Raw genomic sequence first — 16,314 nt, 5'->3', positions numbered from 1 at the left:
CAGAGCGGCTCACAATCACCTTTACCTTCCTCCCCCAGAACAGGTGAGGTGGGGGGGGCTGAAAGGGCTCTCCCAGAAGCTGCCCTTTCAAGGACAACCTCTGCCAGAGCTATAGCTGACTCAAAGGCCATTCCAGCAGGTGCAAGTGGAGGAGTGGGGAATCAAACCCGGTTCTCCCAGATAAGAGTCCGCACACTTAACTTCTACATGAAACCTGTGCCTTGCTCTCTAGCGCAGGTGTGGCCAAATTTGCTTAAGAACATAAGAGAAGCCATGTTGGATCAGGCCAACGGCCCATCCAGTCCAACACTCTGTATCACACAGTGGCCAAAAATTTATACATATATATACACACTGTGGCTAATAGCCATTGATGGACCTCTGCTCCATATTTTTATCTAACCCCCTCTTGAAGCTGGCTATGCCTGTAGCCGCCACCACCTCCTGTGGCAGTGAATTCCACATGTTAATCACCCTTTGGGTGAAGAAGTACCTCCTTTTATTCGTTCTAACCCGACTGCTCAGCAATTTCATTGAATGCCCACGAGTTCTCGTATTGTGAGAAAGGGAGAAAAGTACCTCTTTCTCTACTTTCTCCATCCCATGCATTATCTTGTAAACCTCTATCACGTCACCCCGCAGTCGACGTTTCTCCAAGCTAAAGAGCCCCAAGCGTTTCAACCTTTCTTCATTGCTTAATGTAAGATCATAGAATAAACATGAGCTGTTAGAGAGCCACAGGACATGAACGTCAGATGTTAGAGAGCCACAAGGCAGGCAGGCAACTAGATGAGAGGAGGGAGGAGTGGAAAGAAAGCAATTTTATTTATTTATTTTAGGTAATTTATATCCCGCCCATTCCTGGCAACAGGCTCGGGGCGGATAACGACATTCTAAAAAGAGTATAAAACCACAGTTAAAAATGAAATCACTGTGAGCGATACTGTTTGATGGCGGCTCAGTCGGGCACATGTTATGTATACTGATAATCTAAAGCAGCGAGTAAAACGAAATTACTGTTACGGCAGAGGTGATACCGTTGCATAGGGCCAGCTGATGGAATAGGACGGCCGCTGCCTCAACCAAAGGCCTTGCAGAATAGCTCTGCTTTGCTGGCCCTACGAAAAGGTAACAATTCATTGAGGGCCTGGATCTCCAGAGGGAGCTGATTCCACCAGGCTGAGGCCAAGGCTGAAAAGGCCCTGGTTGAGGCAAGTTGGACGTCCTTCAGGCCCTGGACAGCGGATGTTGTGTGCTGGATCATCGTGATCTTCAGGGCACATAAAACACATTCTCCAAGCTGCCGGCTGGCTTTAAAGAGACAAATGCCTTCTCCAAGACAGCTCATAGGATGGTGGGGGCTTCAAGAGCAACCCAACATGTGTGAAAGAGCCACGTGTGGCTCCCCAGCTGCGATTTGGCCACCCGGTCTAGAATAAGTAGATCATGCAAACTGCATTGAGTGACTTCGTTGTCCAAACATGGTAGTGAAGAAGAAAGAAGAGTAGGTTTTTATACCCCGCTTTCGTCTACTTTAAGGAGTGTCAAAGCAGCTTACAATTGCTTTTCCCTTCCTCTCCCCACAACAGGCACCTTGGGAGGCAGGAGGGATTGAGAGAGTTCTGAGAACTGTGACAGGCCCAAGGTCACCCCAGCAGGCTTCATGAGGACAAGGAGTGGGGAATCAAACCCAGATCTCCAGATCAGAGTCTGCCCCTGCACTGTGTTGTGATTGACGGTGGGGGGATTTGTCGCACCCAAGAGGGCCAAATCTGTCCCCAAATACTTTATAAAGCAGCAGGAGGCTGAATTTTTATTCTGCCACCCTGAACTCTTGTGACCTCCTTTTCCAAGAGTAAGTGTACACACTCCACCAGATAGAGAGGGCAAGAAGTTGGACTCCATTGTAAGAAAAATCTCTTCAGCAGGAGTGCTGGGAGTCAAAACCACCAACTATTAAGGTTGACAAGCATGGGAAGGGGATCTGTAGGAGATTTAAGGGAGGCTGCCCCCTTTTGGGATTGTAGCCAATCCTGGAGTTTACAGTAGGCCCTTGTACTAACAGCCATGGAAGCTCTTGGAGGACTGACTACATCAGGGGGTGTGGCCTAATAGGCAAAGGAGCTCCTGCTACAAAAAAAAAAGCCCTGACTGGTTTTGATGTCCGATGACAGCCACGATCTCCAAAGGGCCATCGATTTACTGAGTCCCTTCCCTTGGCTGTTGGCTGCGTGTGTATGTCTGAGTGGCACATCTCCTGCCCTTTCTGCCAGAAGCTCAGGGTGGTGTCTCTTGCTCTCCCCACCTCTGTTTTGCCGTCAATAACCCTGTGAGGTAGGCTAACTGGCCTGCCTCGGTGGAGTGGGTATTTGAAGCTAGGCCTCCCAGGCCTAGTCCAGGGCTTTTGACTGCTGCACTGAAACTTGTTGACAACCAATAAATGATGCAGAATACGTAAGGTTTTGCTCAGGTTCAATCACGGGACTTCTTGAGGAGGAACATAAGAAGTGATATGATCACCATCTTCAAGTACTTGAAGGGCTGTCATCTAGAGGATGGTGTGGAATTGTTTTCTGTGGCCCCAGAAGGTAGGACCAGAACCAACGGGTTGAAATCAAAAGAGTTTCCGGCTCTACATTATGAAGAACTTCCTGACCATTAGAGCGGTTCCTCAGTGTAATGGGCTTCCTCGGAAGCTGGTGGGCTCTCCTTCCTTGGAGGTTTTGAAACAGAGGCTGGATGGCCATCTGACAGCGATGAAGATCCTGTGAATTTAGAAGGAGGCGTTTGTGAGTTTAGAGTGGTTCCTCAGTGGAACAGACTTCCTTGGGAGGTGGTGGGCTCTCCTTCCTTGGAGGTTTTGAAACAGAGGCTGGATGGCCATCTGACAGCGATGAAGATCCTGTGAATTTAGAGGGAGGCGTTTGTGAGTTTAGAGTGGTTCCTCAGTGGAACAGACTTCCTTGGGAGGCGGTGGGCTCTCCTTCCTTGGAGGTTTTGAAACAGGCTGGATGGCCGTCTTGACAGCGATGAAGATCCTGTGAATTTAGGGGGAGGCGTTTGTGAGTTCCCTGCATTGTGCAGGGGGTTGGACTAGATGACCCTGGAGGTCCCTTCCAACTCTACGATTCTATGAAGTTTTAATGATAAAGCAGACATTACACGGCAAGCTGTCACTAGTACAGGTTTTGCCAGAATGACGTACAATTGAAAGTTCTCAACTATTATATAGGTGGGGGCAGGGCTTTTTTGGAGCAGAAATGCACAGGAACACAGTTCCAGCTGGCTTGGAGTCAGGGTGTGTGGCCTAACATGTAAATGAATTGCTGCCGGAACGATGGCAGCACCAGGGGGTGTGGCCTAATATGCAAATGAGTTCGTGCTGGGCCTCTTCTACCAAAAAAGCCCTGGGTGGGGGGCAACAGCTGTTCACTTTCTCGCGCTTGCCAAAAGTCTTTTGAAAGTCTCTTGGAGGAAAATGGGTTACATTTAGCACAACCTTACTAATAAAAAAGGATAATAATATCAGGGTAATAACATCAGCAATGCAACTGTCAATCAGAAAACAGCAACCGTGATATGGAACCTTGTCAGGGATTCATTCCTGACACATTGTATGAGGAGTGGGTGGCATAGGAGAGGGACGGTGGCTCAGTGGTAGAGCATCTGCTTGGGAAGCAGAAGGTCCCAGGTTCAATCCCTGGCATCTCCACTAAAAAAGGGTCCAGGCATATAGGCGTGAAAAACCTCAGCTTGAGACCCTGGAGAGCCATGAATGGGGCTGTGACTCAGTGGTAGAGCATCTGCTTAGGAAGCAGGAGGTCCCCGGTTCAGTCCCCGGCATCTTCAACTAAAAAGGGTCCAGGCAGTAGGTGATGGAGATGGAGGGACGGTGGCTCAGTGGTAGAGCATCTGCTTGGGAAGCAGAAGGTCCCAGGTTCAATCCCCGGCATCTTCAACTAAAAAGGGTCCAGGCAAGTAGGCGTGAAAGACCTCAGCTGGAGACCCTGGAGAGCCATGAATGGGGCTGTGGCTCAGTGGCAGAGCATCTGCTTGGGAAGCAGAAGGTCCCAGGTTCAATCCCCGGCATCTCCTAAAAAGGGTCCAGGCAAATAGGTGTGAAAAACCTCAGCTTGAGACCCTGGAGAGCCGCTGCCAGTCTGAGAAGACAAGACTGACTTTGATGGACCAAGGGTCTGATTCAGTAGAAGGCAGCTTCATATGTTCATATGAGTGCAAATAGCCCCAGATGTGATGCTGGTAACACAGAAGCCCCTGCTTGACACTTGTGGAGGTGATGGTGCCTTTTTATTCACAGCCAGTGGAATTATCTGAAGCATCATGGGGTTGGAAGGAATGTTCCCTCTAAGCCAAAATTCTACTTTGTGAGCTACTGGAACAGGTCCAGAGGAGGGCGACAAAGATGGTGAGGGGTCTGGAGACCAAGTCCTATGAAGAAAGGTTGAAGGAGCTGGGCATGTTTAGTCTGGAGAGGAGGCGGCTGAGAGGTGATATGATCACCATCTTCAAGGATTTGAAGGGCTGTCATCCAGAGGATGGTGTGGAATTGTTTTCCATGGCCCTAGAAGGTAGGTCCAGAACCAATGGGTTGAAATCAAATCAAGAGTTTCCAACTCAACATTAGGAAGAACTTCCTGACCGTTAGAACGGTTCCTCAGCGGAACAGGCTTCCTCGGGAGGTGGTGGGCTCTCCATCCTTGGAGGTTTTTCAACAGAGGCTAGATGCCATCTAACAGCAATGAGGATCCTGTGAATTTAGGTGGAGGTATTTGTGAGTTCCCTGCGTTGTGCAAGGGGTTGGACTAGATGACCCAGGAGGTACCTTCCAACTCTGATTCTATGATTCTACTGGCATTAAAGTTGTGATCTACTGCATCATTGAGTGTGCTCTGGGGTCCTCCTTCCTGAGCTAAGACAAAAATATGTGAGCTGGAGGCTAAAACTCTGTGAGCTAGCTCACACTAACTCAGCTTAGAGGGAACATTGGTTGCAAGAGGTCCAAAAGCCACAATGTCCAGACCACCATGGTTCACCCTCTCCTCTGAGCAAATCATAGGGTCCAGAAGAAGAAGATGATATTGGATTTATATCCCGCCCTCCACTCCGAAGAGTCTCAGAGCGGCTCACAATCTCCTTTCCTTTCCTCCCCTACAACAGACACCCTGTGAGGTAGATGAAGATATTGGATTTATATCCCGCCCTCCACTCCGAAGAGTCTCAGAGCGGCTCACAATCTCCTTTACCTTCCTCCCCCACAACTGACACCCTGTGAGGTGGGTGGGGCTGGAGAGGGCTCTCACAGCAGCTGCCCTTTCAAGGACAACCTCTGCCAGGGCTATGGCTGACCCAAGGCCATGCTAGTTGGTGCAAGTGGAGGAGTGGGGAATCAAACCCGGTTCTCCCAGATAAGAGTCCGCACACTTAACCACTACACCAAACTGGCTCTCCAGTTTGGTGTAGTGGTTAAGACAGCTTTCTTCATGTCAGAGAAACAAGGGTGTTGCTGAAAGATACTCTCGAAGCACAAATTGTCCCTCTGCAAGCAAGAATTCACTTAAATAGGTATGCACATGGTCAGGCCCAACATGGTCCAGCCCAACCTGACACGGCTTGGCCCAACAAGATCTCATTTATGTCAGATCCGGCCCTCATAACAAATGAGTTTGACACCCCTGGATTAGACAGATTCATGGAGGAGAAGTCTATTAAGGGCTGCCAGCCATGGTGTCTGCGAAAGGGAACCTCCACATTTAGAAGTAGTTGGCCTCTGAATCCCAGTGCCAGAAGGCAACATCAAGGGAAGGTCTCAGCCTCCATGCCCTCCAGAGGAACTGGTTGGCCACTGGGTGAGACAGCAGGCTGGACTAGATGGACCCTCCCTGGTCTGACCCAGCAGGGCTCTTCTGATGTTCTTCTCAGGGGAAGGCCTCAGCCTCTCTGCCCTGTTGTTGGCCCTCCAGAGGAACTGGTTGGCCACTGGGTGAGACAGCAGGCTGGACTAGATGGACCCTCCCTGGTCTGACCCAGCAGGGCTCTTCTGATGTTCTTCTTCGGGGAAGGCCTCGGCCTCTCTGCCCTGTTGTTGGCCCTCCAGAGGAACTGGTTGGCCACTGTGTGAGGCAGGAGGCTGGACTAGATGGACCCTCCCTGGTCTGACCCAGCAGGGCTCTTCTGATGTTCTTCTCAGGGGAAGGCCTCGGCCTCTCTGCCCTGTTGTTGGCCCTCCAGAGGAAATGGTTGGCCACTGTGTGAGACAGCATGCTGGACTAGATGAACCACTGGTCTGATCCAGCAGGGCTCCTCTGAGGTTCTTATGAAGGCCTCAGCCTCTCTGCCCTGTTGTTGGCCCTCCAGAGGAACTGGTTGGCCACTGGGTGAGACAGGAGGCTGGACTAGATGGGCCGTTGCTCTGATCCAGCAGGGCTCTTCTGATGTTCTTCACAGCCTTCCTGAGGCAGTGTGTCCCAGGGAAGGAGGGGGTTTGAGGAAGCAGCTTCTGATCTGACAGAGGTGAGGCCACGGAACGCCACTGGACATTGCAATAGAATCCTTTGTGGAGTGCGTCTAGTGTGGGCTTGAAATGAGCCACAGGCCACAGCAAGGAAAGAAGGCAGCTCAGCCATTCGCACAACCTGCAGGAAATTCAGACGCAGCCAAGAAAAACAACAAATAAGGACAGAATGCTAAACAGTAAATTATTCCCGTGTTTGGCTCTGTGTCAGTCGTTTTCCTGGCTGTTGAGGCTACAGAACCCAAAGCCTATCATGCCTGGTTTTAGGGTGGGTAAGTTCAGAACACAGAAGATAAGGAACGCCCCTCTGTGGATACCACATAAGTGCAGTGCGCGGAAGAGGAAAACCGCTCCCTGGGCTGCCTCGCTGCCCTTCCAGGCTGGCTGCTGCTGGTGCCAACGCCCCCAAGCCCATGCAAAGTTTCTTTTGTTGTCTGACACTGCCCCCTCGTGGTGATAAATATACCTTCTCGAAATCCCATTCCGATGTTTTCTCTGCTCTCAAGGCGATCTAAATTAGGGTTGCCAATTCTCAGTTGGGGGCAGGGGGTCCCCTGGTTTGGAGGCCCTCCCCCCGCTTCAGGGTCATCAGAAAGTGGGGGAGGAGGGAAATGTCTGCTGGGCACTCTATTATTCCCTATGGAGACCGATTCCCATAGGGTATAATGGAGAATAGATCAGTGCATATCTGGGACTCCAGAGTGGCTGTTCTTTGAGACAGAGGCACCAAATGTTCAGCATAGCGTCCGATGCCTCTCCTCAAAACACTCCCCAAGTTTCAAAAAGATTGGCCCGGGGGGTTCAATTCTATGAGCCCCGAAGAAGGTGCTCCCATTCTCCATTATTTCCTATGGATGGGAGGCATTTAAAAGCAGCAAAGTCCCTTTAAATGTGATGGCCGGAACTCTTTTTGGAGTTCAATCACCCTTGTCACACCCTTGCTCCTGGCTCCACCCCCCAAAGTCCCCAGATATTTCTTGAGTCTGACTTGGGAAACCCTAATCTAAATCAACATTCCGCCCCAAAGCCTATACCAGGGGTGTCGAATTCATTTGCTACGAGGGCCAGACCAGACGTAAATGAGGCCTTGTTGGGCTGGTCCGTGTGTGTCATAAACTACAGCAGAGACATAAACTTTATAAAGGACAAAGACAAAGACAATTGAAGGGTTTTAAAAAACCCCAACTAAATAAAGCATGCTTCAAAGACGAGCGGTCTTGCAATGTTTTATTTAACCGTCTCTGATAATTGACGGAAGCAAGAGAGACGGAGAAGGAAGCAGACTTGCTCGCGGGCCTGAGAGGAGCCCTCGGCTGCAGGTCTGACATCCCTGATCTACACTTTCCCCTCAGCAAACCGGGGACTCGTTTGACTGACCTCAGAAGGATGGAAGACCGAGTCAACCTCGAGCTGGCTACCGGAACCCAGCTTCCTCCAGGATCGAACTCAGGTCGTGAGCAGAGCTTAGGACTGCAGTACTGCAGCTTATCGCTCTGCACCGTGGGGCATACGGCTGTGCTTTAGGGAGATTCAGTTGCAGAAGACTTTGTGTTCCAAGCCGGGATTTGAACCTGGCACATCGGACTCCTGCCTCTAGCTAAAAACCATGGTTCCTGTTGCCTTTGGGAAGTACACACAATTTTGAAAAGCCTGGGAATGGAAGAAGAAGAAGATGATATTGGATTTATATCCCGCCCTCCACTCCAAAGAGTCTCAGAGCGGCTCACAATCTCCTTTACCTTCCTTCCCCACAACAGACACCCTGTGAGGTGGGTGGGGCTGGAGAGGGCTCTCACAGCAGCTGCCCTTTCAAGGACAACTCTGCCAGAGCTATGGCTGACCCAAGGCCATGCTAGCAGGTGCAAGTGGAGGAGTGGGGAATCAAACCCGGTTCTCCCAGATAAGAATCCGCACACTTAACCACTACACCAAACTGGCTCTCCACACCAAACTGGCTCTCCTGGAGGTATCCAGGATTGGGTCAACCACTTCATTAGACCCCTTCTGTCTCCTTCGATGTGGGAGGCTCCCCGGCTTGCCAGTGCGGGGGACTTTGGCATGCGATCACCGTCTCGAAAGAAGTCGCAGCTGCGCTCCTAATTGCTTTCCACCCACCCACCTAGGAGAGAAGCGCTCTCCTTGTCATCTCAGGACTTGAACACCCCGAGGCTAGTGACGTCAATCGCACCCTCTCCCACCCCGCACACACAAATACACACCGCAGCCCCGGATTAAAGGAATCAGCCCCAGGTCTGCACTTGAGAGGCATTTTTTGTCGAGACAGATGGATTTAAAAAACGTTCCCCGCCAGCTGCCGGGTTGAATAGTCTTTGCCTCTCGAGAAGCCTGCCTGGACGGGGGCAGAGATGAGGTGGGATGGGCCAAGGGGCTCTGGTTCTGATGTTCTAACCAAATTGGGGGGGGCTTGCGTGTGCACTCGTGGTGGTTCAGCGGACAGGAAAATGTAACGTGGCCTTTCTCCTTTCCTGCTTTGCATCTTCCAACCTTCCACAGCCAGGGCTTTTTTTGTAGCAGGAACTCCTTTGCATGTTGGGCCACACACCCCTGATGTAGCCAATCCTTTAAGAGCTTAGAGGGCTCTTCTTACAGGGCCTCCCAGAAGCTCCAGGTGGATTGGCTACCTCAGGGGTGTCTGCCTAACATGCAAAGGAGTTCCTGCTACCAAAAAAAAAAGAGCTCTGGCCACAGCCATGCAATCAGGCTTCAGGGCTGGAGCAGGGGACCCCTGGCATCCGTGAAGCCGGAGCAGGTTGCTGGTATTGTCACGTTGCTGACCTTAAACTGGTGGGTCAGCTTGTCTATATCCTTCTTAAAATGTGGTGTCCAAAACTGAACACAAGACTCCAGGGGAGGTCTTACCAGAGCAGAGCAAAGCGATTCCATCACATCATGTGATCTAGACATTATACATCTGTTGATACAGCCCAACATCGCTTTTGCCTTTTTAGCTACTGCGTCACACTGTTGACTCATGTTCAGCGTATGATCCACTAAGACCCCTAGATCCTTTTCGCACATACTACTGCTAAGACAAGTCTCCCCCATCCTATAACCATGCATTGGATTTTACCTAAATGCAGACGTTTACATTTCTCCCTGTTAAAATTCATTTTATTGGTTTTAGCCGAGTTTTCCAGCCTGCTTAGAGCACATGGAAGCTTATACCCTGGGATAAATGAGATGTAAACAAGATACCCAGATATCTAAATTCCTTGACCTTCAAGCACAAAACCATCCAATGGCCAGTTAAAAGAGGGACATTCTGTTTCCTTAGATACCCTTCTTTCATACTTTTGGCCTTCTTATACTTAATATGGAAACCTTCCTTACAACACAATTTAAGTCCAGTGGCACCATTAAGACCCACAAAGTTTTGGTATAAACTTTCGTGTGTATCTGCTGCTTCAGACCACACGGCTACCCACCCAAATCTACCTCAGAACTGTAATGTGGAAAAATGTAGCAGGAACAACTTTGCATGTTAGGTAACACCCCACTGATGACGCCAATCCCCCTGGAGCTGACAGTAGGCCCTGTAGGAAGAGCTCTGTAAGCTCTTGGAGGATTGGCTACGTCAGTGGGGTGTTACCTAATATGCAAAGGAGTTCCTGTTACAAAAAAGGGCCTGGGGAAAAATTCTTAATGATCTTTGGAGTTCCGCTTTAGAACTTCATCGTCTGCATAGAGAAGGGCAGGGACACTGAACTTGGGGCACACTCCCTCTGAACCTAGAAGTTCAGTATAGCTGCTCTGGCAAATGCCTCATGGTCTGCTCCGGCGTGAACCCGACTCAGCTGCATTCCGGGATGGAATTAACCTGGATTTCTTGTTTGTTCTCAAGGAGCCCAGCAGATGTCAGCAATGTGCCAGTCAGTAGAGCCAGAGATTTCAGAATGCTGCTTGCGGTAGGGATGAGTTAACACAGGGATGTCGAACTCCTTTGTTACGAGGACTGAATCTGACATAAATGAGACCGTGTCAGACCGTGTGTGTACCTATTTAAGATTAGGTAGCCGAGATCTAAACTTTATAAAGGACACAGACAAACAAAATTAAATATGTATTTTTTAAAAACTTAAAACATTAGCACTTGTTGGTCTTAAAGGTGCTTTCTTTGTATTTCTCCCATGGGATTCAGGCCACTGGGCAAAGGAAGCTCTGGCTCTTTCCTCACCTTCCCCAGAGGACCAGGAGGGGGAGGAGCCTCAACCAACATAAGGAAGAGAGGTTTGGCTCAGCAGCTCTGCTGTGCGATTGAGAGAGCCTGGCAAAACATGTTCTCCCTCCCCCCTCCATCGCCTATGGGAGTCAGTGGGTGTTTTTACACTGACAGTTTGTTGCTCTCTCCGCGTTGGAAACTCACCTTTTACGCTACAGAGCATGCTCACAACCGTCTTGCATCGTTGCTTCCCGAAACATCTGCATTCGTTTAGGCGAAATGGGTGTCGGCTCTGCTGTTGCCTCGTTTTTCTTGAAACTTGTTTTGATCTGGACATTTCTCATGAGGCGTACCAAATGGGGAGGGACGGTGGCTCAGTGGTAGAGCATCTGCTTGGGAAGCAGAAGGTCCCAGGTTCAATCCCTGGCATCTCCAAAAAAGGGTCCAGGCAAAGAGGTGTGAAAAACCTCAGCTGGAGACCCTGGAGAGCCGCTGCCAGTCTGAGAAGACAAGACTGACTTTGATGGACCAAGGGTCTGATTCAGTATAAGGCAGCTTCATATGTTCATATGTTCAAATGAATGGTTGTAGAAGTTTTCCTCTGTATTTTCAGACACCACTCCCTTTGAAAGCCACAAGGTGCCACCAATTGGCATGAGAATTGATAGCACTTGAATTTTTTACATCTCATTGCTTGCCTCAATTGACATTTGTATGGTGACGATTTCTAAGCAATCGTATACCTCGCTGATCTAAGCAATGGTATTCCGGCTGCCCTGATCACAGCTCATCTCGCAAAGTTTAATTTTTGCTCACAATAATCCGCATCGTAGAGTAATAAGGAAACTGTGAACACTGGAAAGATCTGCAGAATGCAGCAATCGGGCTTCAGGATAAAATGTGATGTCTCAGAACCGTATATCCGCAGTTCCTGTAACTGACATCAGCAGTCTGTGCATGAGCTGCCGTACAGAAGCTTAGCTGCGCAAAATGAGCTCAGCAAATCCACAATTTTTAAAAAAAGGAAATAATTAAAATGAAACAGTGACAGGCGATTTGAATACTCAATAGCTCTGGATCAAAACTGAATGTAAAAACACCCAGTATTTCAATAAAGCCTATTTACTGGTGTTGGTAGCTGAACGGCTGGGAACTTGACAGTTATCTCCCCTCAGCACCTGGACAGCGCCCTCATTTCCTTCTGGGACAGGCAGCCTGGCCCAGGAAGAGATGTGGCTTTGGGTCTGAACTGGACTCATCTCCCTTCAGGGAGCGAGTTGGGGTTTGGGCCTTGCTTGCTGGCCAGCTCTCTCATCACTTGTTTTCATTTCTTCACTGTCTGTCTCTCCATTCCTCTGTGTCTATCAGCTTCAGATGATTCAGGGGAAATCAGGTTCTACAGAAGCCTGTCAGGGGACTTCGAAGAGAAGACCAGCGATGAGGGAAAGGCAGTCTACTGTCTCCCCTCTGAGCACAGAATCTTGCTCATTGCAGCCACAAGAAGAAGAAGAAATTGGATTTATATCCCACCCTATACTCTGAATCTCAGAGTGGCCACAATCTCATTTACCATCCCCCCACCCCCCAACAGACAACCTGTGAGGTGGGTGGGACTGAGAGGGCTCTCACAGCAGCTGCCCTTTCAAGGACAACTCCTACGAGAGCTCTGGCTGACCCAAGGCCATTCCAGCAGCTGCAAGTGGAGGAGCGGGGAATCAAACCCGGTTCTCCCCAGATAAGAGTCCGCACACTTCACCACTGCACCAACTGGCTCTTAGGGAGAGACAAGGGACAGGAGTTAGAGGGATGGAGGAAGATCTAAGAGACCTGAGGGAATCTCCACCCTGCCGTGGAACATGCCATGTGACTTTGTGTCAACCGCTCCTTCCCAGCCTAGCCTCCTTCACAGGGCGGTTGTGAGGGTAAAATGGGGAAGGAAGAATTGTGTATGCTGCCCTCGTTCCTTGCAGGAAGGACTGGAGAGCCAGGTGTAGTGACAGACTCTAATCTGGAAAAATGGGTTTGAGCCCCCCCCCCCTCCTCCACATGCAGCCAGCTGGCTGACCTTGGGTCAGTCCTGGTTCTCTCCGAGCTCTCTCAGCCCCACCACCTTCACTCTCTTTTCTCATCCTAGACCTGGTATGGATGGAGAAACGAGGGGAGGCAAGGCTGAAGGGTGGCTGCACAAGGGGCCTCCATCGCCACATATTCATGGTCAAAACCCCACCCTAATGCCGTAATTTATTTAGTTTTGGCTATGTCGGTTCATGAGCAGACACTACTTGACTTTTATAAGTCTTTGGACCCAAAATGATTATTTTAAAAACTCTTATGATTTTTCTGCAAGCCAGGGGGATTCCCTGATATGCAGACATGACTTTTATTTATTTTTATTTATTTTATTTTTTTAAATTTACTTTAGACTTTTATCCCGCCCTCTTCGCCAGCGGACTCAGGGCGGCTTACAACAGTCGTTTACACGATTTAAAACAATAAGTCAATAAAATCTATAAAACATTAATACAATTAAAATTTAAAAACTATTCCACGGTGCTGTGTTTGGAATTCTATACATCTTTCTCCCCCCAATAACATTTTTATTAACTTTTTAAAAACAACATATAATGCCATAACTACAGCACTATATACTACAATGCAAATACTCAAAATAGAGATTAAAACAAAAAAAAAAGCAGAAAAAGCATGTGTAGTTATTCCATTTTGCTTGAACAGATAATTATTTTCTCTTATTTTTCAAAAAATATATACATATACATATATGTTTGTGTTTCCTATATATATTCAACCTTATGTTTAATAAAGATACTATTTATTAACAATGTTTGAGAAATTAAATAATCAAAAATTGGAAACCAAATAGCTGCAAAGTTTGTAGTCTGAGTAGGATTTGTCAAAGTTTTTAAATTGTCTGTAATTTTACTCATTATATAAAGATTCCAGATCTTTTTGTGCCAGAGATCAATGGCGGGCTTTTGTATACTTTTCCATAGTTGAACTATTATTACTTTTGCAGCAAATATCAAAATCGCTATAATTTTGTTTACAATAGATGGTATTTTTTTCACTTATTCTCAAATTCAATAATACAGGAAGAATAGTTTGGACACCCAGCCGTTGTTTATTGATGGTGTTATGGTAGAACAGGTGACAGAATGGAAGTTTCTGGGAATTACTATGAAACAGGATCTAACATGGGGGGCAAATACTTCAGCTCTAGAGAAAAAGGCCCAGCAACGACTATACTACTTAAGACTCTTAAGATCACTACAACTGTCAGGGAGTCTGCTGGTTGCCTTTTATCGTAGTTCCATTGAGAGCATTTTATCTTATTGCCTCTGCGCGTGGTTTGGGAGCTGCACGGAAGCAGAGAGAAGGGTGCTCCAAAGAGTGACGAGAAGAGCACAAAAGATTTGTGGATGTTCTCTCCCCTCATTGGTGGATCTGTATAATATGGGATGTAAAAGGAAGATACAAATGATCCTAAGGGACCCTTCACATCTGGGCCATTTGCTATTTGAGATCTTACCGTCAGGTAGACGATATAGAGTGTTGAAGGCTAGGACAAACAGATTTAAGGACAGTTTCTATCCAAGTGCTGTGGTTAGGCTAAATGCAGGGTTATGAAGGATTATCTGTTTTAGATGTATTTAAATGGTTTAAATGGTTTTAATGGTTTTATGAATGTTTATCTGTTTTAGATGTATTTAAATGGTTTTAATGGTTTAAATGGTTTAAATGGTTTTAGATGTATTTAAATGGTATGAATATGAATATGTGTGTTTGATGTGTTGGTATGTTTTGTGGAAGAGCACCTCATTTCGTTGCTCTCTTTTTGTTGAGAACAATGACAATAAATTTATCTATCTATCTATCTATCTATCTATCTATCTATCTATCTATCTATCTATCTATCTATCTATCTATCTATCTATCTATCTATCTATCTATCTAGCTAGCTAGCTAGCTAGCTAGCTTGTGGCGAGATCTCAACTTGATAACCTGTGATGGTTTCTATTCTCTGAGTTATTTCTATCCAGAAGGAGTTGATTGCAATTCTATACATCTTTGTGGCCCCTCTCTTATGTTGTTCTGCAAGCCAGGGGATCAGAAGCATTTGGACCCATGTGTAGCTCTCTGACATGGCACCCACGGCTCTTTTGAGCACCATTTCCCACAGTAGAACCCAGCCACAATTTCAGAAACATGGGCAAGACCTTTGCCTGCTGGGGACTGTGGCTTGCAGCTGGTTCTTACCTTAAAAATGCTGTCCCCAGAGGAACAGAAAAGTCTGAAGCCTTCCTGAAGTACCGGCCTTTTGCCTGGGAAACAGTAGACACGGCTCTTTGGGTTGATGGTCTTTGTGAATGTGGCTCTTTGCAAGCTGCACAGTCAGGTGTCCTGTTCTGTCATACCTGTGACATGGCCCTCTTATGCAGACTTTGCTTTCTGCATAGGGGTAGGGTCACCAGCATCCAAGTGGTAGTTGGAGGCCTAACAAAATTGACCAAGAGAGAGATCTTGGGGCCATGGTAGGTAACTCACTGAAAATGTCGAGACAGTGTGTGACTGCAATAAAAAAGGCCAATGTTTGCTGGGAATTATTAGAAAGGGAATTGAAAACAAATCAACCAGTATCATAAAGTGCCTGTATAAATCAATGGTGTACCGTGTACTCATTTGGAGTACCGTGTACAATTCTGGTCGCCGCACCTCAAAAAGGATATTATAGCATCGGAAAAAAGTCCAGAAAAGGGCAACTAGAATGATCAACGGTTTGGAACACTTTCCCTATGAAGAAAGGTTAAAACGCTTGGGGCTCTTTAGCTTGGAGAAACGTCGACTGAGGGGTGACATGATCGAGGTTTACAAGATTATGCATGGGATAGAGAAGGCAGAGAAAGAAGTACTTTTCTCCTTTTCTCACAATACGAGAACTCGTGGGTGCTCAATGAAACTGCTGAGCAGTCGAGTTAGAACTGATAAAAGGAAGTCCTTCTTCGCCCAAAGAGTGATTGACACATGTAATTCACTGCCACTGTAGGTGGTGGCAGCTACAGGCATAGCCAGCTTCAAGAAGGGATTGGATAAACATATGGAGCAGAGGTCCATCAGTGGTTATTAGCCACAGCATATTGTTGGAATTCTGTCTGGGGCAAGTGATCCTCTGTATTTTTGGTGCTTGGTGGGTGCACAGTGAAAGGGCTTCTAGTGTCCTGGCTCCATGGATGGACCTCCTGGTAGCACCTAGGTTTTTTGGCCACTGTGTGACACAGAGTGTTGAACTGGATGGGTCATTGGCCTGATCCAACATGGCTTCTCTTATGTTCTTAAAATGTATGGCACTGCTTAAGAAAGTTCTCCCCCTGCCCCAAATTTCATTAGTCTTGAAGGTGCTGCTGGGCTCTTGCTCTTTTCTGCTGCTACAAACAGACTGCTTCGGCTTGGATTTGGGCACAGCACTACCGTGTTTTCCCCGGGCTCTTAGAAAACTGACTCGATTGACATTTTGCAGCACTTGTTTTCAGCCAAAGTTTCACAAACCGTTTCCCTTTGAAGGCGGCAGCACAGGGAGCCTTGGAAT

This window comes from Heteronotia binoei, chromosome 15, assembly GCF_032191835.1.
Source record: "Heteronotia binoei isolate CCM8104 ecotype False Entrance Well chromosome 15, APGP_CSIRO_Hbin_v1, whole genome shotgun sequence".
Classification (NCBI taxonomy): domain Eukaryota; kingdom Metazoa; phylum Chordata; class Lepidosauria; order Squamata; family Gekkonidae; genus Heteronotia; species Heteronotia binoei.
The sequence above is the reverse complement of the archived record's forward strand: the minus strand, read 5'-3'. Positions refer to the sequence as shown.